The sequence below is a fragment of the Trachypithecus francoisi genome, unplaced genomic scaffold (assembly GCF_009764315.1).
Source record: "Trachypithecus francoisi isolate TF-2019V2 unplaced genomic scaffold, Tfra_2.0 Lachesis_group4, whole genome shotgun sequence".
In the NCBI taxonomy this organism is placed as follows: Eukaryota; Metazoa; Chordata; class Mammalia; order Primates; family Cercopithecidae; genus Trachypithecus; species Trachypithecus francoisi.
In genome coordinates, this window is record NW_022681469.1 from 111,715,289 (window position 1) to 111,738,369 (window position 23,081).

At 45.9% G+C, this 23,081-nt stretch overlaps 1 protein-coding gene and 1 pseudogene across 2 annotated transcripts in view; one reads left to right on the forward strand and one right to left on the reverse strand.

Annotated features, from left to right (window-relative positions):
• RNF216 (ring finger protein 216) overlaps window positions 1-23,081 on the reverse strand; it is a 143,736-nt gene that overhangs the window by 63,308 nt on the left and 57,347 nt on the right. The gene's annotated exons all lie outside the window — the stretch shown is intronic.
• Window positions 1,747-22,318, forward strand: LOC117072729 (annotated as a pseudogene). Its single transcript, XR_004432918.1, has 3 exons — window positions 1,747-1,751; window positions 7,688-7,691; window positions 21,882-22,318. The product of XR_004432918.1 is annotated as a 40S ribosomal protein S26-like (transcript).

The window sequence follows — 23,081 nt, forward strand, 5'->3', positions numbered from 1 at the left end:
CTCAGGGGCAAGTATAGGTAAATCAACACACATGTGTGTAATGGAACGACAGCCATCCATGACAGGGTCACAAACTCCTTAAGAATGCAGAAAGTGCTTTGTCATGCTAAGTTAAAACAAACAAACAAACAAACGCAGGGCACATTATATGTAGGGAATCATTATAATTATGTGGTTAAAAAAACCCAAAAAACAAAACAAAAAACCAGACACCAGACCACAAGCTAGAAATGCAGCATCACATGGTAGAAGGAATGAAGATGGGACCAGCAGAATCTGTGTAGCCCTTAGCAGCTCCTGGCCTCTTTGTTTACTCGCTAAAAAAAACAGGGAAAACAAAAGACCTTGCTGGATTTTATTTTTAAAGAGACGGTCTCTGTCACCTAGGCTGGAGTGCAGTGGTATAATCCACAAGTTAGAGGCTTACTGCAGCTTCCAACTCAGGGGCTTGAGCAATCCTGCAGTCTTAGCGTCCCAAGTAGTTGGAACTATAGGTGCACGCTACCATACCTGGCTAATGTAAAGATTAAATAAGAAAATTTAAGAGCTCAACACAGGACAGCTGTTATTTTCCTGCAACAGTGCCCAGAGGTGTCTATATCTAAGTGGTGCTGTCAGACTGCTCACCACATTGTGAAGTGGGTCCCGTATCACCCCTATCCTCCACGTGGAGAGATCAAGGCCACAGGCACATAGCATCATGACTTAACCACTTCATCAGAACTCTCTGAACAGATAAGATGTTCTCTAAGTCTCGTAATGGGAGAGAGGCACCAGCTGCGATCCTGGCTCTACCCCTTTGAGTGCACACTTAATCTGGAGCCTCAGTGTCCCATTGAGGAGAATGAGGGCAATGCCAACCCTTCCCTCTCAGGGTTACTGTGAGGATTAGGAATTGTTTTTAAAGTGCTCAGCACAGCAGTAGATAATCAATGAGCCATATAATTATCATCAGTGTCTATGGATAAAACCTGTTAAAAGTGCAAGATAAGTCGAGCAGAATTTACAGCCTAGTTGCTACGGTCATCATTACAGAAAAGAGATAAACAAGACATGAATTCTCCAGCCTGCAGAGAGAATAGGGATGGGCATCACTTGTATCTGGTGAGAAGGCTGGCTACTGCTGAGTTAAGGAAAAGATGCAGTAGGGGTCTTGGGGCAGGATGTGTGAAGACCAAGGCAAGGTGATCTGGTCTGCCAGTATCAGGTGCTGGTATGTGATGGTGGGACAGTGGGACCTGTGCTTCCACAAACTGGGCCTTTTTTTTTTTTGAGATGGAGTCTCGCTCTGTCTCCCAGGCTGGAGTGCAGTGGCGCGATCTCGGCTCACTGCAAACTCCACCTTCCAGGTTCACACCATTCTCCCACCTCAGCCTCCCGAGTAACTGGGACTAGAGGCACCCGCCACCACCCTGGCTTTTTTTTTTGAGATGGTGTCTCGCTCTGTTGCCCAGGCTGGAGTGCAGTGGCATGATCTCGGCTCACTGCAAACTCCGCCTCCCGGGTTCACGCCATTCTCCTGCCTCAGCCTCCCGAGTAGCTGAGACTACAAGCGCCCACCACCGCGCCTGGCTAATTTTTTTGTATTGTAGTAGAGATGGGGTTTCACCGTGTTAGCCAGGATGGTCTCGATCTCCTGACCTCGTGATCCGCCCGTCTCGGCCTCCCAAAGTGCTGGGATTACAGGTGTTAGTCACCGCACCCGGCCCACCCAGGCTAATTTTTGTTTTTGTATTTTCAGCAGAGACGGGGTTTCACCGTGTTAGCCAGGATGGTCTCGATCTCCTGACCTCGTGATCTACCCGCCTCAGCCTCCCAAAGTGCTGGGATTACAGGCGTGAGCCACTGCACCTGGCCCACAAGCTAAACCTTCCAAGCTGAGCCTCTGCATTAAAACAAATGTTGATCTTTAAGTTCCTCTTGGAGTTTGTCAGCCCTGGCCTATTCCAGGAAGCACCAGCTGCTGGCTTCCCCTGGACCTGGCCCATGCAGTTCGATGTCCCCTGGGGTTGCTGGAAGTCAAGTTTGGCTGATGTCAGGGGCAGCAAAGCCCATCCCATGTAGCCATGTAGCTTTCCCAGTTCCACTCAGGCTATGGTGGCTGTCCCTTGCTGGTGAGAAAAAGGAACTTGACTGATATCTGAACAACACCCGAACAGCAATTCCAGTGGGTGTTAAAGCAATGTCTTCTTCAAGGTACCTCATATATAGTTAGGAAAAATAGAACTTCACTTTTATCTAGTTCTTTCCTCTAATAAACCAAATGACATGCCTCATGTTTTTAAGGTGATGAAAAAGAGGTCAGTAAAATTTTCCCCAAGAAGGAAAGGGTGCTTGGGAGCTCCTGCATGGGGGGCTGGAGATGGGGTAGAGTGTTGGTCTGTAGCTCTGTCACCCCACAGGCTTCAGGATGTGCAGGGGGGTGTCAGATTTGAGCAGTTTTTACACAGCAAGGGTGGGGGGTGAAGAGAGTGCCCCGGATTTTTGCTGATGGTAAGCCATGCTCTGGATGAAGGCAGTTCTGCCTGCCCTCAAGCCACCATCTTGGGTCCTGGCGGCTCACTCTTCATTCTGCCTCTCTGCCTCACTGGAGGCTCATGGCCTCCAGTGATTGGGCTGCACATGGATAATGTCCACCATGGATGGGTGGGCATGAAGGTAGCTCCCCTGGCTGTGGTAGCTGGAGATGGAAAAAAACATAGTGAACTTGAACAAAACCATCTCCTCCTCTTTGCTCCAGAGCCTCTTGATCTCCTCCATCTTCACAATTAACGTCAGGAGGCCTCCTTCTGGGTCCATGCTCTGTTGGCCTGTGTTCTTTCCTCCTCCCCACACAAGCCCTGGATGGAAGCCAGGGTGTAAGAGAGGCTTGTTGTGTCTTTGGGAGAGCAGGGCTATAGAAACGGTTCTGTTATCTTACTTTCTTAGACGCTAAGGGATACACATTTAAACATTACGACTTCGAAAACAGCGAGCTACAAAGTGAACTACATCAAGGCAAATTCTATTACTTTTTCCTCTTTCCTCAGCAAACTGAAAAGACAAAGTGGTGAGCTAAAAGTGAGAGGGGAGGGGTGTAGTGGAAAAGGAAGTAAAACGCCAGAAGCCAACCTGACAGCAGTCCTGGTCTCACCTCCTCTGCTCTCAAACTCCCAGCCACATGGCAAGTCACCAGCACTGCAGATGCCCATCTCAGGAATAATTAAATCAAATTCATCTTGGGAAAAGAGCTTTAAATATCCAAAGCTCCATTAATCCTCATGCCTTGTAATTAAGTATGTATGTTAAGAAGGCTGGACAAAAGCAAAACATTTTCAAAATCTGAATTCTTTATATTTGGAGCACTATAATGTATTTCTAAGTACTGACCTTGTAGAAAACTATGTAAAAAATTCCATGAAGCGCACACTGTAAAAACATGGCAGGAAGAATGTAGATACAATCTCAGTCACTGAGCTTTGAAAAGTATGTCTGGATAAACATCTTCATGAATTAAGGCTTCACATAATTTAACCAATGATAATCTCCTCTCTTTTTTTTTTAAGACGGAGTCTCGCTCTGTCACCAGGCTGGAGTACAGTGGTGCAATCTCGGTTCACTGCAACCTCCGCCTCCTGGGTTCAAGTGATTCTTCCTGCCTTAGCCTCCCGAGTAGCTGAGATTACAGGCGCCCGCCATCAAGCCCAGCTAATTTTTTGTATTTTTAGTAGAGACAGGGTTTCACCACGTTGGCCAGGACGGTCTCAATCACTTGACCCCATGATCCACCCGCCTTGGCCTCCCAAAGTGCTGGGATTATAGGCATGAGCCAACATGCCCACCTTAATCTCCTCTGTTTTTAACTCTTTCTGATCTTTGCTCCTCTGGGTTCTGAGGAACAGCAGCCCTCATACGCACCTTGGGAAAATCCTTGGTTTCTGCTGCACTGGACCCTCCCTTCTACTTCTTTCCTTGTTACTGAGTGCAGCTTCACGTCAATCTTCCAGGGATAGCCTCTCTTTGGTAATCAACCATTAAGGAGATGGGTCATCCCTATATGCTGTGTGTGCCTCATGGAAGTTCCCCAACCCTCCTTTCTAAAATGGAGTGTGGGCTGGGTGCGGTAGCTCATGCCTGTAATCCCAGCACTTCGGCAGGCTGAGGCGGACGGATTACCTGAGGTGAGGAGTTTGAGACCAGCATGGCCAACATGGTGAAACTCTGTCTCTACTAAAAATGCAAAAATTAGCCAGGCATGGTGATGCATGTCTGTAATCCCAGCTACTCGGGAGGCTGGAGGCAGGAGAATCGCTTGAACCCAGAAGGCAGAGGTTGCAGTGAGCCGAGATTGCGCTGCTACGCTTCAGCCTGGGTTGACAGAGTGTGACTCTGTTAATAAAATAAAATAAAATAAAAGTAAAATAAAATAAAATAAAATGGAGCATGCTTCTGCAAACTCTCAAGAACACCACTGCTGCCACGTGGTCTCTGTGAGGGCTTCTGACACCTCTGTCAAAGAGCCCTTACCTATTGCAGCCTCATTTGCTTCTCACAACCACCCTGAAGGGGGCTGGGACAGAAAACAGGATCCCCATTTCTCTGATGAGGAAAGTCAGAGTAAATGATGTGCAGACAGCAGTGGCTTAGAGTCTGAATGTTATCTGTTCTCTGGTTAAGTGCTGCTTAACCATCAGTGCCTTTAGGAAAGCTGAGGCAGGAAAGCCAAATCTGTACAATGAGCACCAGTATTCCTAAATTGATGTTCTAAATTGTGAGCTCATTTAGAATTGCACTTGTCAACTATTTCTTCAAATACATGTGAGCTGGGTTTGGAAGATCTGTTAAGAAGTTTTCAAAGGTAGTTCTATTTGTGGCAATGAAATACTACCTAAAAAAGATCTTAAAACAGCGATCCACAAAATTTTGGTACCAGGAACCAGTTTTGTGGAAGACCATTTTTCCATCGACAGGGCGTGGAGGGATGGCTTCAGGCATTACTCTCTCATAAGTAGTGTGCAACTCAGATCCCTTGCATGAGCAGTTCACAACAGGGTCCACGCTCCTGAGAATCTAATGCTGCTGCTGATCTGACAGGAGGCAGAGCTCAGGTGGTAATGCTCACTCACCCGTCCAGTGCTCACCTCCTGTGTGGCCCGGGGATGGGGATTGGGGACCCCTATCTTAAAAGATAAAAGCAGAGCCCTGATTATTCTAATTAGATTCATCACCACAGTCAAGTGAATATTGTAGAAACACCAGGTTCAAAATCAAAATCTAGAAATTAAGGGAACACTGGGTACCGTGACTCATGCCTATAATCCCAGCACTCTGGGAGGTTGAGGTGGGCTGATCACCTGAGGTCAGGAGTTTGAGGCCAGCCTGGCCAACATGGTGAAGCCCTGTCTCTACTAAAAATACGAAAATAAACTGGGCATGGGGTCGGGGCCTGTAATCTCAGCTACTTGAGAGGCTGAGGCAGGAGAATCACTTGAACCTGGGAGGCAGAGGTTGCAGTGAGCCGAGACCATGTCACTGTGCTCTATCCTGGGCAACAAGAGTGAAACTCCACCTCAAAAAAAAAAAAAAAAAAAAAAGAAAAAAAAAAAAGAAAAAGAAAGAAAATAAAATAAATTAAGGGGACATGATGTGAGATTTTTAGAAATCAGAGTCCACTCATATCCACTTTTGGACAAAGATACTGTAGAAAGACTCTCATATTGGCACTTGTGTACCTAAATGACATCTTAAATTCTTCTATGTCTAAAAGGCTGTGACAAGCCCCTCTGGCCCCTGTGAAATCCTGAGATTAACAGATCTCATTAAAGAAGAGGAAACCAACGCAGAGAAATTAAGTGCCCCAAATGACCAGGAAATCAAGAATGACAAAAATGCCAGCGTTTTATTTCCAAGCATCCAAGGAAGGAGAAGATAAATGAATCCCCTAGCATTTCCAAGGACCTAAAGTTTAAAGGTGCTAAGAGTTTTGCAAACATCCCCTCCTTCAATCTTCAGACAACCCAGTGGGTGAGGTAGAGATCATGATCTCACCCTTTTACAGATGAGGAAACCAAGTCACAAAGAGACTGAAGGATGTGCCTAGATTATGTAGGTTGTGTCCAGAATCTCGGACTGTCATGCCACAGTTAACATCTTGTTATACTCTTTTTTTCTGTTTTCCAGCAGGGAAAAACAGCTGTTCTGACAATTTTCACTTTGCTTGATGGAAGGAACTAGTGACTGCAAATGGAACCAAAGAGGTAATGAGAGCAATAAACAAACAGTGGACATTTCTGCTCTACGTCCTAGATTCCCACAGTTGGCTGATGGGGACACCAGGCTTTCACTTTGCTGTTAAAAAGCACAGAACTGTGTAAAACTGAAAGCATTTCCAAAATGATTAGTCTTCTTTCAATTACTGTTATATTGAGAGAAAAAGCAGAGTAGAAAGCTGTTAAAATATAACTAGACAGTAAATCGAGCCAAGGTAAAAACTGTACATAACACAACAGACTCACATATCTGGAAATCATAAACAAGGAGCTGCTCCATTTCAGACAAACCGCATGTCAGGGGAAAGTGCCCAGCTACACCTCTTTTCTATCCTAAAGCTTTTTAAAAAAAATTTAAATGTTCGTATCTCTGTTGACACTAGTGAAAAGAAGAACACATGTGCTAAGAAATAGAGTTTTTATAAACAAAAAGCAAAAACTCCCCTCTTGTCAGGCCTTCCCGCAGCAGTTTGTGTTTCATGTTAAGTTTTGAAGAAAAAAGTTAGAGCTGCATGTATTTACCAGCTTTATCCTTCACATGTAAACAAAGTGAGCAGAAGGCTCACTCTGCACACCTTTCCTTGCTTTACTCATCTGACAGTGTATCTCCTGGAGACTTCCTTATTCATACTTATTACCAGGCTTGTTTTATTTTTATTTTTTTTGGACTGGGATATTTGTAAAACTGTGGGTGACTTAGGATTGGGCAATTCTCAGTTTATTTAGCTTTCTTATTACTCAAAGAGTTGCTCTTAGTAAGTATGATACGAACTCCCAAATGATGATAACAGCTACTAACATTACTGTGCAGAGCACTGTGTTCTTGAATACAAAATTTAAGTCTGAACTCAATGTTGATTGAATGAGAGAAGTGGGAAAAATGTTCACAAAACTAAGTAAAGGAAATATTCCTTTTTCCTCAAGCGAATCTGAGAAGCCTGGCATCTTACTTGGTTCTGCTGTGGCTTCGTGTCTCATAAAGAACAGGCTGCCTATTCTGTGAAACAAAATTATACCCTATTATATGGCACCACCATCAGTGCCTCGTGAGCCAATGTGGAGAGCCAAAAGCACAGGAGGGAGGCGGAAGGGGGTCCTGGAGTGCAGCGCTAAGGGTCTGGGCAGGTGGATGCTTGAGGGGGGCAGAGGGCAGGCCTGGCTCCAGAAGCTGATATGGCAGCATTTCGGCTGGTTTGTGAGGTATGGGAAAAGTGACAGAAGTTACGCTCAGTTTTTATAATCATGACTCACTCCAAGACTTTCTCAACAACGATCATATTTATAGTATTAAAAAAAAAAAAAAGAAAAGTGAAAGGCAAAACATCCTAAGCCGAGGAGGCAGGGCACCTAGAAACCCACATCCCTTCTGCTGTCAAGTGATCAATAATTTCCCACTTTCTGGAGGCCATTTTCTTAAAAAAACAAACAAAAAACCCTAGGCTCGTAGTCAAGCAGTTTTCCTTTTCTCTTGGACTTCCTACAAGTTTTTAAAGCATCAGAAATGTAGTTTTAGGGCTGTAAATTCATGACAGACTTGAGTAAAATAATTTAGATATGCAGAGTTTAGGAAACAGTACAAGGGCCAGGTGTGGTGGCTCACACTTGTAATCCTAGCACCTTGGGGGTGCTGAGCTGGGTTTATCACCTGAGGTTAGGCGTTCAAGACAAGCTCGGCCCGCATGGCAAAATCCCATCTCTACCAAAAATGAAAAAAAAAATTAGCCAGGTGTAATCCCATCTCCTCGGGAGGCTGAGGCAGAAGAATCACTTGAATCCGGGAAGCAGGGGTTGCAGTGAGCCGAGATCACGCCACTGCATTCCAGCCTGGGTGCCTCTGTCTCAAAAAAAAAAAAAAAAAAAAAAAAAAAAAGAGAAAGAAAAGAGTGAAGAGGTAATCCCCACTGTTTGCTGAGTTCACCTGTATTATATTTTACTTACATCTTTAAAGATTTTATGGCCAGGTGCAGTGGGTGGCTCATGCCTGTAATCCCAGCACTCTGGGAGGCCGAGGTGGGCGGATCACCTGAGGTCAGGAGTTCAAGACCAGTCTGGCCATGGTGAAACCCTGTCTCTACTAAAAATACAAAAAATTGGCCGGGCATGGTGGTGTGCACCTGTAATCCCAGCTACTCAGGAGGCTGAGGCAGGAGAATCGCTTGCACCTGAGAGGCGGAGGTTGTAGTGAGCCGAGATCACGCCATTGTACTCCAGCCTGGGCAACAAGAGCGAAACTCTATCTCAAAAAGATTTTAAAGATCTTTTTTATTTCCTGTTCCTCTATAAGCCATGTTAGCAATTCTTGGAAGCTAGGTCAATTTTGGTGATTGACTGCTTTATTAAGGTTTCCCAGGTAGTATTAAAGACCTGGAATGTATCAGCCGCTGCAGCAGAATGAAATTCTCCTCTCTCTGCACCATACACCACTTAGACGGGGGAGGAGGCTCCGCCTTCACCTCCCCTAGAAACTTCAGCAGCTCCCATCAGCAGTGCTTTCCCTGTACATCTGCAAGCATCACATAATCCTACATAGTAAGCAGGACTGGCATTGTATATCCTATTCTACAGAAGAGCAAACAGAAGTCCACAAAAGGAGGGGAAATGACCAGGGCTAGTGGGGGCAGAGTGAAGATCTCACCCTTCTCGGTCAATGCTCCTGCAATACAGCCCACACTAGCGCTCAGGCCCCGGACAGCCTGCAGGGATGTAAACATGCATATTCTGCCAGGACAGTTCTGCCACACCAGCCTGACACTTAATAACATGCACATGTGCAAAATGTACACATTCGTCATGGAATTGTGATTTGGGGGCTGAAAACTTACAGATCAATCAACTCGGACTCCGTGGTTCGGGGCTTATCTAACACACAGCCGGGAGAGGCTGAAGCGCCACCTTCACACACCCCCTGCAGCACCTTTTCTGCCACTTGCTTGTTGTCTCTTCCCAGCTCACACGGCCGTGCAAAGAACTCTGTTCTTACGGGGTTGCTCTGCCATGTTTTAAGTTCCGACAGAAGCACACCCATTTCTCTAACCTTGTGTGTAGATGGTGAGCCTGGGGTGATCAACGTGAAGAACACTTCTGCTCATGCCAACAGGGTGCTCTGCCAGGTCTACCCGTGGTGAAGGGGAGACAAGCCACCTGACACCTCGCCACTCTAGCCAACAGCAGCATTTGACTGCGAGGACACTGTCTTGTGACCCACTTTACTCCCTGCTCCTTACTTCTTAGTTATAAGCAGTAATTAGTAATGTCAGTGTTCCTGTTCTGGCTGGATTGCTCCAGGCCCATTAATAATACAAGAGCAGGAGCAGATGAATGCGTAAGTGTACAAGAGAGGTTTCAAGGTTAAAAGCAGTAATGGAGAGAGCTATGGTGGGGGCGGGGAAGACAGTGCTGGTGTCTGTAGAAGAGGTGGGGAGGGAGGAATGTGTGTGTGAGAGAAACAGAGTATGTGTGTTAGTTTTAAGTCTATTCTTTAAAATGCCCAGCTTCTCTTTAGGGGCAACATGTATGGCAAAACACAACTTCTTAGTGTCCTCAATCAAGTGAAGTACAATCTTCTATCTGGCATGGACACATGGTTCTGGCCACCCAGCAGGGAGTCCATCAGTACTAACACTAGATACTGGAGAGTTACTAGTTACTAATGTATGAAATTGAGGTCAGAGGAAACTACACCAATATCCTTCAAACATTTTCGATGTTTAAAATAACTTCTCTTACAGAAGGCAATGCCTGCTTGCTCAGCAGAATTGCTACCTTCCCACTTAATGCTTTTACAGTGAAAGTCAAGACAAGTAATGAAGGACAGACCCTGGGGCCCACAGTCAGGCCCTCCTACTCTAGTGGAAGAGATAGAATACTTTATATTGTTACAATTGCCTCTGCATCCCTACAAATCTCCACGTCTTCAAGGAGGGATTTCAAAAGGTACAATTTCCGACATTCCTACCCAGAGCTTTGCTAAAAAATTGAATGACAGCAAATAAGCCTGCAAATTATGCCTGGAAAAGGCTTAGTATGGCTATTTGAAAAATATTTGCTTGGGAGATGGAAGAGGGAACTATGAATTGGGGCTGGCAGCCAAATGTGAATTCTTTAGTTGTTTATATCTACATTGCCTTCTAAGCAGACAAGGATTTGCCACTAAGCCTTTTACTTGTTCCTCACATACCAAAAGCTAACTGTTTTACATACTAGGAAAGTAACAACTTTATTTGCTGATTTCGCAACCCAAACTAGACATTTTAAAAAAAGTGGTCATAGCAACGCTGGGTGAATCAGAACCCATCCTTATTAGTCAGACATACTCTGTGGGAAAAGGCAGCAGCTGGAAGCAGTCTTGAATTCTAACTACTAAAAGCCATACTAATTCCCGTGGGGCTCTGACTTCTGGTCCAAGGTTTCTCACTGGCTGCATCCTGTCCGGCAGTGCCTGAGCTTGTGCTGCAAGCAGGGCCCGTGCAGAAGGCAAGTGAGGAGAAACGCAGAGCTGCTGAGTTCCAGCTCCTTCTACACACCACAAAACCCCATCCCTCACCTCCAGCACAAGGCAAGGCACTCCTTTTTAGGTGGTAAAATAAGCCTTCCAACAAACCAGAATAGCTTGGAGCTTGAAAATATACAAGCATATTTTAATAATTACATTTCTATTTTTCAAGTTATCTTAATAAAAACAAAACAAAAATTCTTTTGCTCATGTTCAGACATGACTAAGTTAATGACAATGGTTGTAAAAAAGTGACACACGCTGGCCGGGCGCGGTGGCTCAAGCCTGTAATCCCAGCACTTTGGGAGGCCGAGACGGGTGGATCACGAGGTCAGCAGATCGAGACCATCCTGGCTAACATGGTGAAACCCCGTCTCTACTAAAAAATACAAAAAACTAGCCGGGCGAGATGGCGGGCGCCTGTAGTCCCAGCTACTTGGGAGGCTGAGGCAGGAGAATGGCGTGAACCCGGGAGGCGGAGCTTGCAGTGAGCTGAGATCCGGCCACTGCACTCCAGCCTGGGCGGCAGAGCGAGACTCCGCCTCAAAAAAAAAAAAAAAAAAAAAAAAAAAAAAGTGACACACGCATCCTTCTCCTCCCCTGACCCTTGGTGAGCATCCCCAAAAGCGATCCACTGCTATCCATTTCTTATCTATCCTTCCAAATAGATTTTATGTCTGTGTTAGCAAGCATCTCTTCCTCCTCCCATTTAAGACACAATTGTGGGCATATTGCACCCACTGTTCTACATCTTGCTTTTTTCACTTAATATCTTGGAGACAACTCCACATTTGCACAATGGGATTCCACGTCATTCTTTTAAATGGTATGGTATATGCTAGGGGCTGAAAAATTACAGCTCATTGGCCAATCTGGCCCTCTGCCAATTTTTTTGTAAATATAATTATACTGGGACACAGCCACATTCATTTGTTTACATATTGTCTGTGGTTACTTTCACACTACAAAGGCAGAGTTAGGTAGCTGGGACAGATACCATATGGTCCGCAAAGCCTGAAATATTTATAACCTTGCCTTTTACAGAAAAAGTCTGCTGACCCCTGGTATGGATGTTTGCAGAAAAAGTCTGCTGAACCCCAGTATGGATGCTGATTCCCCAGTATGGACCTCCACTGTATGGATGTACCAAAATGTACTGAAACTGTTCCCTGCTGGTGGGTACTGCATTGGATATCCTTAAGAATAAAATTAAACTCCTTTAATGTTGAGCAGCTCCAAGATATTTGAGGAAGGAAAGAGCAGGAACTAGCTAGGAAGAAACCGGCACGAAGAAGCCAAGCTTAAAGAGGGAACTTCAGAGCAAGCTACAACCTCCCGAAGTGTCAATTCCTCTTTTTAGAGGAAGTAAGAAGAGAATTGTAGGTCTTTTGATAAGAGGAAATTCCCCTTTGCTATATCAAAGCTACTCCCTGTGCTTGTGTTGTTCTAAAGTTAGGCAAGACTGCCTGAAGCATACTGTGACCAAATTAGGAAGCAAGAAGGCTGATGTCTCTAAAGCTGGTCACCCATGGCCAGGCTGCCCAGGCATGCAAAGACAGAGATGGACGTGGGTGGAGACTCTCAGGCCAACAAGGAGATGCTATTTGCTTAAGAAATCGACCTTAAAAATGATACTTAACGAAAATTAATAACTGTTCTATAAGATGGAATTCACTTGCTGTTGTTGACCAAAAAAAAAGGCTTCCAAGGTTTCCACAAGCAAAGAACATGAGAGCAGCACAGTGAGACGAATGCTCCCAGGCATCATCGGTTTATTCCAAATGCAGTGAAGGTCTTGGAAAGTGCCAGGGAAATTATACCACTTAGCTCTTTGATAGATTGAGATAGTCAGTTTTACACTATTGAGAAAAGAAGAATCCACAAAGGTCTTACTAAAAATGGCATTTTGTAAACTTTCCATTTTAGGACTGCCTACCCAATTTATTTATTTGCTGCAATGGTTTTCAAACAAGTATTTCAGCTTCAAAACAAGGTCTAGGTATGCAGTACTTGAATCATTCACACTGAGCTTGCTTCAGCCACTGCTACTCAATGATATTCTCTTTCAGGAATGACTTCTGAGTTAACTTTTGGTTCCGAGCCAATGAGCTCAAAACCTATTCTGACCACCAGCACTATCTGGGTAACAACGTTTGACCTTGAAAATCCTTGCTTTCCTCCAAAACTTCCAGATCAGCAAGATTCTTGGACACAATTTTTATTCCCTTGGCAATATGCTTAGTTCAGTTCCAGCATCTGCTATGAGGTCAGTCAGAATTAAGGTAACTTTAAACAACAAAACAAATCTCAGTTCTTGTTTATAGGAAAACCTTCAAGGAAGCCAACCAAAAGGATGAGGCCCACTTGTGGCTCAATTTGAGCACCTGCTTGCCTTGGAGGAGAGATCTGTGTGGTGGCCATGCCCTTCAGCCTGTGGAAAGTACATTCTCTGCAGCTGCGTAGCTTTTGTTGGGCTGGTCTCCTGGTCTGCCAGGGTGCATGGGGCAGAAATCTTACAGCCACTGTCTCAAAGTGTTCGAGGTATTGTCAAAATAGCTAAGCATTTGCCTACTAACTACCTGTTTTGACTTTGAACATTTATTTATAATCATCTAAAGGACCCATACATTTTATAGAAAAGACAATATACTTTCCAAAGACTCTGGTTAACTGACATGCAAATCCACCAACTGAGAACTGTATTTCTAGTAGTTAAGGCTTCTGTGGCTCAACTTTAACTGAGCCAAAATGTACACTAACGGGCCACTGGGGACACAGATGGGTTAGGGAGCTATCCCTGAACCCAAAGTTCATACATAACCAAGAGACAAAAGTTTGATGACTTTAAGCTACACTAAGTTAGCACTTAACCTATCCACGATTCTTCTTCATCTGTACAATAAGCAGGTCCGGGTTATATAACCTCCTGGGTCCCACTTATAAATCTAACACCTACAACTGCAAGTCAAGAGTACCAAATACCAATATACAAAACCACCTGCGCAGACCCAGTGCAGCAACTTGTACCAAGGTTTGAACCACACATTCATACGTCCAGCAGCCAGAGAGACGAAAACGACACGCCAGCCTGTCCTGACCTCACACTCCCCAGTCTGAGGGCCCAGCAGAAGCGCCACATCGCCTTCCTCTGTTTTTTCTTATGGCTGCTGCCACCTCGGAGCCTGGACTAAGAAAGGCTGTAGGCACAGGGTGAGCACAGCTGCGCCTACTGCTGAGAGCGCCTCTCCCTGCCGGTCTCCTTCTCTCTCTCTGCAGAGCAGAAGACTCCGTGGCTATAGACAAGTTCTGTTGTCCTTTTATGGTAGAAAAATGAATTGCTTGCTAACAGTGGTGCCGAGAGAGATGACAGAATGGAAAGTTGTCATTTGTTGTGGTTTTGGCAGCCACAGAATAGTGTTCTCCCCTAGTCATCCTTGGATGGATGGTGCACACCAGGCATTCACAGAGGGAAAAGCAAAACCCCTGGTCAAACTGTTCCCAGATGTGTTCTTCCCTTGCTTTGCCTGTGAACGGATGTGTTTATTAATGAACAGTGTCAAGCCCCATTGTGGAAATGTACTTTTTACAAAACAAGGTATCAAAAGGCTGTTTGTGTTGCACTGAAAGACTAAGCAGAGGTGCCCCAGAAGACATGTTTCCCGTCAGAACGCATCCAAGGAACAGACTTCATTTCCTCACAAAACAAGGATGTAGGACTGCGCTGGAAAGGGAGGGGACCCCACTTGAAGGAGTGGCTGTGGCTCTCAGCACAACCCAGCACAGCCTTGATCCCTGACTCCCAGGAGGCACGGAAAGACAAGAAAGCAGTCACCAGCTCCAGACAAATCCAGCCCAAGGGGAAACACACTGACATCCAAAGTCCCTGTGGTGACGAACAGCAGTTGGTACCGCATGGCCTTAAATTGTTTGTATTTCTGTCAGGAGGCCCATGGAAAAAAAGCAGGGCTCTCAGCAGTTGGGAAAACATGTTGCAAAAGGAGAATTAAGCAATTCTCTGTATGCACATCATAGAGAAAGTAAGCTGATCTGAGTGAGAGAAATTAAGCTTATCCAACATGCCTTTGGCTGGAAAACAAGCCTTTCTAAATGAGTGGGGAAAAACCTTGTGAAGGTTACATGGTTTCCTCCTTATGTAAAGCACCTGAGGACTAAAACAAATTCACCGGCCAGTGGGAATGCAGCAAAGCAGCAACTACCCAATGATCTACTCCAGGGCAGTCACACATACCAAAGGAAGGAGGAGCAGGCCAGGGCAGCCTTCTAGACACCCGTGCCCAAGATCGTGTCCAATGGCCTCATGTCGGTCGCTCTTCCCCGGCCACTGCCATCCTTGCTTTTGACTACTGCCCCGCGTCTCCCCTCTTGCCCCCAACCTGCCCTTAGAACCAGGTTCCTTCAGGCCGAATCCCATCTAGGCCTTCTGGAAAATGGGAAAAGTAATTACCTGCAACACTGTACGAACGGGCTCCGGGAACACTGTAGAAGGACCGCGTGTCCCCAGGTTACCTGAAATGACTTGCCATAGTAACTACATGGGCAAGGTGTTACAATTCTCTTGATATTCTATATCTGATCTCTCCCTCCCTCGCTCCCACTCCCTTTCAAGGACCTACAAAATTCACCCTCCCCAAACCAGCATGTGACCCCACTAACTCCCTCCATTACGCCATCAACAGCTCCAAGGAGGGGGATAGGGGAAGTCTCCAGGATAAAATACACCCTCCTTGTTTTGTTCTGTGTTGCAAAGTCCACAACAGGGTCTATTTATCATCAAAGTCCTACTTCCTTCTGCTCTGGACACACCTGTCTACCGGCTGACCCTTCACCCAGCTTTGCTTGTGTCATTCTCTGGCCCTGGAGTAAAGCTCTCCCCATCTCTGCCAATAAGACCCCACTACGGCCTGGTCAGGCCCAGACTCATGTCGCTCATGCAGAGCCGCATGTTCCTCACAGCAGTCACCATCACTCTCTCATCCCACTGATGGGTCAGTTACGGCCATGGCTGCCCTTTCGCTTTCTTACTCTGTTTGGCACAGAAATGCTCAATACATATTTGCTGAATGAATGACCAGACTTCAACCAAAGGAGAAATCAGCCCACATGTCTCCACATAGGCAGATGATAGGCAGCTGGTAATGATAGTATTTAGAGAAGATGAAGTGTCAGGCAGGGTGAGGGGCAGAACCTTCATTGGCCTCTTCTGCACTATGGCTGGGCTAAGGATTTTTTGTTCTTTTGTTTGTTTAAAGAGATGAGGTCTTTCTATGTTGTACAGGCTGGCCTCAGCCTCCTGTGCAGCTGGGACTACAAGTGCACACCACCACTCCCAGCCTGGGGAAAGATTTTGATGGAGTCCAGAGACAGAAGGTGGGGAAGGGAAGAAAGAACCTTCACAGCAGTTTGAGGGCTTAGGATGCAAGGGTGTTCGCCTGGAGAAGACAGAAGCTAGGAGCAGAACAGGTTAGGTCAGAGTGGCGGGTACTGGCCTTGAGGGTGAAAAGTAGGTTTTTATGGGAGGCAAGAAGGCCTTGAAGCTAAGAGGGCTGTGGGAACATGAGATGTTTTTAGCAGCAAAGTCTAATAGAGCAGTGGAGAGAAGGGCAAAAGGACAAGCTATAGTCAAAGATGAGAGGAAGAAATTGTGATCTATTTCACTCTCTTTGGGCTAGAATCTGGATCAGCTTCTCATACACAGGCAGCTTTTGAAACTGAAAATGCTTTTCATACACGCTTCTGATGGGAAATAAAACTGAAAAAAAAAAGTACTTTTATGAGGCTATGGGGATTTCATCTGAGAAACTCTCTTAGCCTGTTTCTTTTTGAAAAGCAAATGCCAATCCTAGTTTAAAAATCTTCAGTTTTCTAGAAATCAGAGTTTGGGCTAGAGAGACACTTAAAAGGTCATCTGGGGTCTCTTCTGGTTGCAGCTGGACTACAGGTAAGCAGTTGTCCTAGAGCAAGGAGGATCTGTTTACAGGCTGTACAATGCTCTCAACCCAGAACCCCAGGCTTCCTGGGAACTCAATTCATCGGATGAAGTCTAGCGAGCTGTCTAAGATTCTTTTATACACACACACACACACACATGCTGGAGTGCAGTGGCACCATCATGGTTTACAGCAGCCTGGATCTTCTGGGCTCAGGTGATCTTCCCACCTCAGCCTCCTGAGTAGCTGGGACTACAGATGCACAGCACCACGCCTGACTAATTTTTTTTTTTTCTATTTTGTGTAGAGATGAGGTTGTGCTTTGTTGCCCAGGCTGGTCTTGAACTCATAGCCTCAAGCAATCCTCCTGCCTCATTCTCCCAAAGTGCTGGGATTACAGGCATGAGCCACCGCACTGGCCTCTTGGATTCTTCATAGGTAGTTTAGGTCTGTTATCCCAGAGAAGTTGGAAAACACCAGGTCCCTACCACTTATACAGAAGAATCTTGTGCAGAGAAACTACACAGGAAGCCTTTCCTCCTCTAGGATGAAGAACCCTTTAACCTTCCCACAAAAAGCTGTTGACATTTTCCTATTATGTTACACATTTTCTCATCTCTTAAAAAAGTGAACAAGCCACAAAACAGAACATTTGAATAAGTGTCTTTCCAGTCCCCAAGAGTGAACTGGAAAGCAGCAAAGCAAACCAAAACACTGAGAGCACAGATAAAGCTAACACTGGAGAGAGCTAGAGTTTTGACCTCGTTTTTTTTTTTTTTTTTTTGAGATGGAGTTTCGCTCTTATTGCCTAGGTTGGAGGGCAATGGCTTGATCTCGGCTCACTGCAACCTCTGCCTTCTGGGTTCAAATGATTCTCCTGCCTCAGCCTCCCGAGTAGCTGAGATTACAGACATGCACCACCACGTCTAATTTTTGTATTTTTAGTAGATACGGGGTTTCTTCATGTTGGTCAGGCCGGTCTTGAACTCTCGACCTCAGGTCATCCACCCGCCTCGGACTCCCAAAGTCCTGGGATTATAGGCGTGAACCACTGTGCCCAACTTTGACTTTTTTTTTTTTAAACTAACTGTTTATTATAGAAAATTTTAAACATACACAAAAGCAGAGGATATAATGAACCCTATGCATCTGTTATCGTGTTTAATAATGATCGACTCAAAACCAATTCTAGCTTATCTATACACTAGCTGTTCACTCATCCCCCCTCCTCTGCATAATTTTGAAGCAAATCCCAGATTACAAATAATTTCATTTATAAATATTTCAGTTTGTATCTGCAAAAGATAAAGACTCTTGAAACTAATGCAGCATATCAGAATCACACCTAAAAACACAAATAACAATGAGAAACTCTAGATTGGACTCCTGATGCTGTCAATTCCTAGCTGTGACTTTGAGCAGATACGGAATAAAAAGCCTCTAAAACCCAGGAAGAGTTTTATTAGCAAATACCTAGACCTCAGCCTGTTTTAACTATGATGCCAAACTCCCTGCTCAAGCTGTTCTTCCCATACTGACCCTGATGACCTGAAAGAATTGCACACTAGCTTTTTGTTGTGTTCCTCACCCACAACCTCAGCAGATTGGATTTTGTTTCTCATCACTGCTCTGCATTACCAAGGAGATTCGGAGTCCATCTTCTCAGGGGACATTAGCATGCTGTACAGAAACAGAGCACGAACTGTTACTTAGTTTCAGAAGAGATGGCAGGGACTGCTCCCTTAGCCTGTTACACTGGACATGAAGGTCAGCAGGCTTTCTGGGGCTAGGTGGTTGATTCCACTTGTAATGATGTACTGGCCACAGACACAGACACACATCTTCTAACTGTGCTCTATGGGAAGGCCATGTGGCCTCTGGGGAGTGGAGATGTGACAGAGACCCTCTGTATTCTTTGTCTCAAAGTCAAGAAGACACCGAGGAATAAAAGGCCTTTTACACTCTCGGCTACATTGCAATTGGAATCTGACCTTGAATTCAAGAATAAACACAAGAAATTCCACCCAACGGCAGCTTCAGCTCAGGCTTTGCTCTCATCTTGCTCGATGTGCTGAACACTCCTCTTTGCTACTGTTCCCCTTCTCCACATTCCCCACCCTGACACAGACACCCACGGGGACAGAGGGTGTTTTCATGCTTGTGGTATTACCATAGCAACAATTTCTCCTCTACCTGAAAGGCTGGAAACCCTGCAGTGTTCTGTGCTGTGAATGCAAAGAGGGAACACTATCACTCTGCACCTCACTACACACCACAAGTCGCACATGTGCATTCACACACAGCCCCTTCTCAAGGACATCACAATGAGATCACGACAACAAATCAGGATGCTGACACCTAGCAACACAAAATCAGTGCAATGACAAAAAGGAGGCAAAACATTTCTTATAAAGAGATATTTTGTAGGTATCAATTCTTGAGGGATTTTAATGTGAAATTTCTAACACGGATCTCTCCTTTGATGAGGCCACAGTCACAGAAAAATGTCATTAAATTATTTTAGTAAAATATACAAAGGAACTTAATAGGTGGTGTGTGGTTTCTAGAAAGAGGGCCGCTCCAAGCTTCCGATCCCCACAGGCTGTGACAAGCCTGAGAAGCAATGGCTAACTGGTACACAAAACCACAAAACAGAGCCCCTTTATTTTAATAACGTACTCATACAAACTCGTTAAAAATCCACAGAGAATCTTTTTCTGTGAGTACTACAGACACAGTGTGTTTTAGTAGAGACCAAAAACAACAACAAACACACAAGTAGGTGTGTCCGTCCACTTCAAGGACAGTCCAAGGTGAGCAGCCCTGGCCTCCAAGCCTGCCCGCTGCTGTGGGTGGGCAGGATGACCAGTGCCCTCCCAATAGGACAAAAACTCATGCCCAATGCACCATGAAGACAAACTCTGGATTTTCATCTCTCCACTGTGACTAATTCGGAGTTCTCTAGCATAGTGTATTACCATCTTTGTTTCTAGGCCCTTCCTATACCCATTTCTTTTGAATGTCATCCCTGAGATTCCAAACCTTCTGGGTACAAATAAGAAATAAACATGAAACCTGAGGGGAGGAGCACAGCAGTGCTGCGGACAGGGAATGCAAACCCTGAGAGTGGGAGGAAACCCACGTCAGCCTCCCCCAGCACGTGGCTCTGCCCAGGTTGCACAGGGCCTTTCTCTGAACTTGAACAACATGGACTAAAGGAGAGCTGTCATTTATTATAGAATGTATTGGTTAGCAAAAAAATCAGCTGGAAAAATCTACCCCCTTTACATGGCAGGACACCGGGGAGCTGGTAGAAATGAGCTGAGTGGTGAGTGATGAGTCATCTTCTGCTCCCCAATGGAATTTTCCACCGGCCCACTTTAGGGGAACTCCAAGCTCTTGTGGCAGCAGGTTCACAAAACTGGAGGCAGTTCCTCCTTTCTAGGATCTCCGTTCATCACCTGAGGCCATACATCTGCACACACCGTCCCCACTGGGCAGCTACTACTTCGTGACACAAAGTGCCAGGCACTGGACTTGGCACTTCACCCATGCTGTTTCCATTGGTTTTTCACACAAGCTCTACGAAGTAGGTGCAACCATTCTTATTGTACAGGGAAAGGAAATGTGGCTTAGGGAGATCATGTATTCACCCCAGGTCACAAAGCTAGTGAGCGGAGGAGCTAAAGCATAAGTGAGTTTAATGTCAAAATCCCTCATCTTAGCCACTGAGCTATACCGTTTCCCTCACTGTGATGCAGCAAAAGCTGCGCATTCCCTGCTATTCATGGCCTCACAGCACCCAGTGCCGTGCAGAGCTGCACATCAATGAACACTTCTCACGTAAGGACTTCAAAAGAATTCTTGAAACAGAAAACTTACTATGAAAGCCCAGCTAAAGACGTGTCCCAAACAATGCCTCTTCATATGAACGGAACAGGCGGTTTGTGATTGGTCTCCTGAGAAGGTGGAAACACTAACCCACAAAGGCAGCTCAGGACCAGAAGGGAGCCCCAGGATGTTGTCTGGGACAAGGAAGAGCCAGGCCCATTTCCTAGGGATCAGGGAGGTCGGCAACATCAGGGAGGTCGCTGCCGGGTCCTCGGAGCCCATGCTGACTCTAGACTTCCTTGGCTCTGAAATGCAGGTGGGTGTGGGCTCTACCACCTGCCGGGGGGTCAGCATTTCGAGGGGAGAAACCTGAGGGGCTGCAGCAGCCCTGCAGAGGGAGTGGGAGTGGCAGCATAGGCCATGTCCACTCACAGCTCCCAGCCTCCTCCAAGGCAGGCCAAGGGGAGAGGCAGGCGCTTCTGCCATTAGCGTCTGACATGAGGGATAAAGGAGCTGGAATACAGGGGAAAAAACTATTTCTGTAGGGCCAAGAAGAAACAAAAATAAAATTTTTGTTCATATTGGCGTTTTGGTTTAACGCATAAGTATTCTTACCTTTCCCTATTTCGGGTTGTCAGCTCTCTCCCTTCTGAATAATCACTGAAACAGCAAGCATGGTATTTGACTCTTTTTTTTTTTTTTGAGGCGGAGTCTCGCTCTGTCGCCCGGACTGGAGTGCAGTGGCCGGATCTCAGCTCACTGCAAGCTCCGTCTCCCAGGTTTACGCCATTCTCCTGCCTCAGCCTCCCGAGTAGCTGGGACTACAGGCGCCCGCCACCTCGCCCGGCTAGTTTTTGTATTTTTAGTAGAGACGGGGTTTCACCGTGTTAGCCAGGATGGTCTCGATCTCCTGACCTCGTGATCCGCCCGTCTCGGCCTCCCAAAGTGCTGGGATTACAGGCTTGAGCCACCGCGCCCGGCCGTATTTGACTCTTAATGGGAAGGCAGGGTGGGAAGAGAGGCAAGCAATATTTGCCTTTTATTTTTCTTCTTTAAAAGTATCTCGGCCGGGCGCGGTGGCTCAAGCCTGTAATCCCAGCACTTTGGGAGGCCAAGACGGGTGGATCGCGAGGTCAGGAGATCGAGACCATCCTGGCTAACACGGCGAAACCCCGTCTCTACTAAAAAATACAAAACTAGCCGGGCGAGTTGGCGGGCGCCTGTAGTCCCAGCTACTCGGGAGGCTGAGGCAGGAGAATGGCGTAAACCCGGGAGGCGGAGCTTGCAGTGAGCTGAGATCCGGCCACTGCACTCCAGCCTGGGCGACTGCGAGACTCCGTCTCAAAAAAAAAAAAAAAAAAGCTCTCTTTGGTCCGTACGTCCAAAATGACAAAGAAAAGAAGGAACAACGGTCGTGCCAAAAAGGGCCGCGGCCATGTGCAGCCTATTCGCTGCACTAACTGTGCCCGATGCGTGCCCAAAGACAAGGCCATTAAGAAATTCGTCATTCGAAACATAGTGGAGGCCGCAGCGGTTAGGGACATTTCTGAAGCGAGCGTCTTGATGCCTATGTGCTTCCCAAGCTGTATGTGAAGCTACATTACTGTGTGAGTTGTGCAATTCACAGCAAAGTAGTCAGGAATCGATCTCGTGAAGCCCGCAAGGACCGAACACCCCCTCCCCGATTTAGACCTGCGGGTGCTGCCCCACGTCCCCCACCAAAGCCCATGTAAGGAGCTGAGTCCTTAAAGACTGAGACAGACTATTCTCTGGAGAAAAATAAAATGGAAATGGTACTTAAAAAAAAAAAAAAGTATCTCACAAACACATTTACTCTATACTGTATTTACTGTGCTTCAATAGCATGTAAGGGAAGAGGATGTGCTTGCGTGCGTAATGAACCAAAATCTTCCCAGGATCAAGAAGTCTGTGAATAGATTCACTATGCTTTCAAATTTTAAAAAGTGAAATTTTAGAAAGTGAAAACTGACAAAAGTACTCAGACATAAGTAGAATTAAAAATCCTGAAGCCTCCTTGCTATGACGCCAGCCCTGCTCAGTACTTGATGGAAGGAAGGCTCACAGGAATGGTGTCTGTGACCCACTCTGAGGCTGTTTTAAGGCCGGGAGGCTTCCCTTTGGGTTCTCAGCTCTGCCATTTACCGTTACCCGACTTTAAGCCAGTGTCTATTTTGTAGGGCTGCTGTGGGGACCAATATGAGCTGAGAGCTCTGCCAGGCATCCTACATGACATACCTGTAAGGGAGCGTCCTTCTGTGGCCTGAACCTGAAGCTCTTCAGAGGGACTCATGTTGGGCTCTGAAGGAAGTGACTCACCTCGGAGGAGCAAGGGCAGGTCACATTCCACGATGAGGAATTCTCACACCACCCTCCTTCATATTTGACTCACATTATGCAGCATGGACTTCCACTCTAGTAAATGAGTCCTCATTTGTGGGCTTAAAAATCTTTTTGTCACCCAGACATTTGGTTCCTGTCAACGCTACTTCCTGAATAAAGGTCTTCCCTGATAGTAGGAACAAGTGGCCCAAGCTTCATTCA